Raw genomic sequence first — 220 nt, 5'->3', positions numbered from 1 at the left:
ATTGTAACGTACGACTGTGTGAGTGTATGTTGTGACGTACGACTGCGTGAGTGCATGTTGTGAAGTACGACTGTGTGAGTGTATGTTGTGACGTACGACTGTGTGAGTGTATGTTGTGACGTACGACTGTTTGAGTGTATGTTGTGACGTACGACTGTGTGAGTGTATGTTGTGACGTACGATTGTGTGAGTGCATGTTGTGTCGTCTTAATGTGAGAGG

Source organism: Mizuhopecten yessoensis, unplaced genomic scaffold (assembly GCF_002113885.1).
Source record: "Mizuhopecten yessoensis strain PY_sf001 unplaced genomic scaffold, ASM211388v2 scaffold3235, whole genome shotgun sequence".
NCBI lineage: Eukaryota > Metazoa > Mollusca > Bivalvia > Pectinida > Pectinidae > Mizuhopecten > Mizuhopecten yessoensis.
This window is presented reverse-complemented; position numbering follows the sequence as displayed.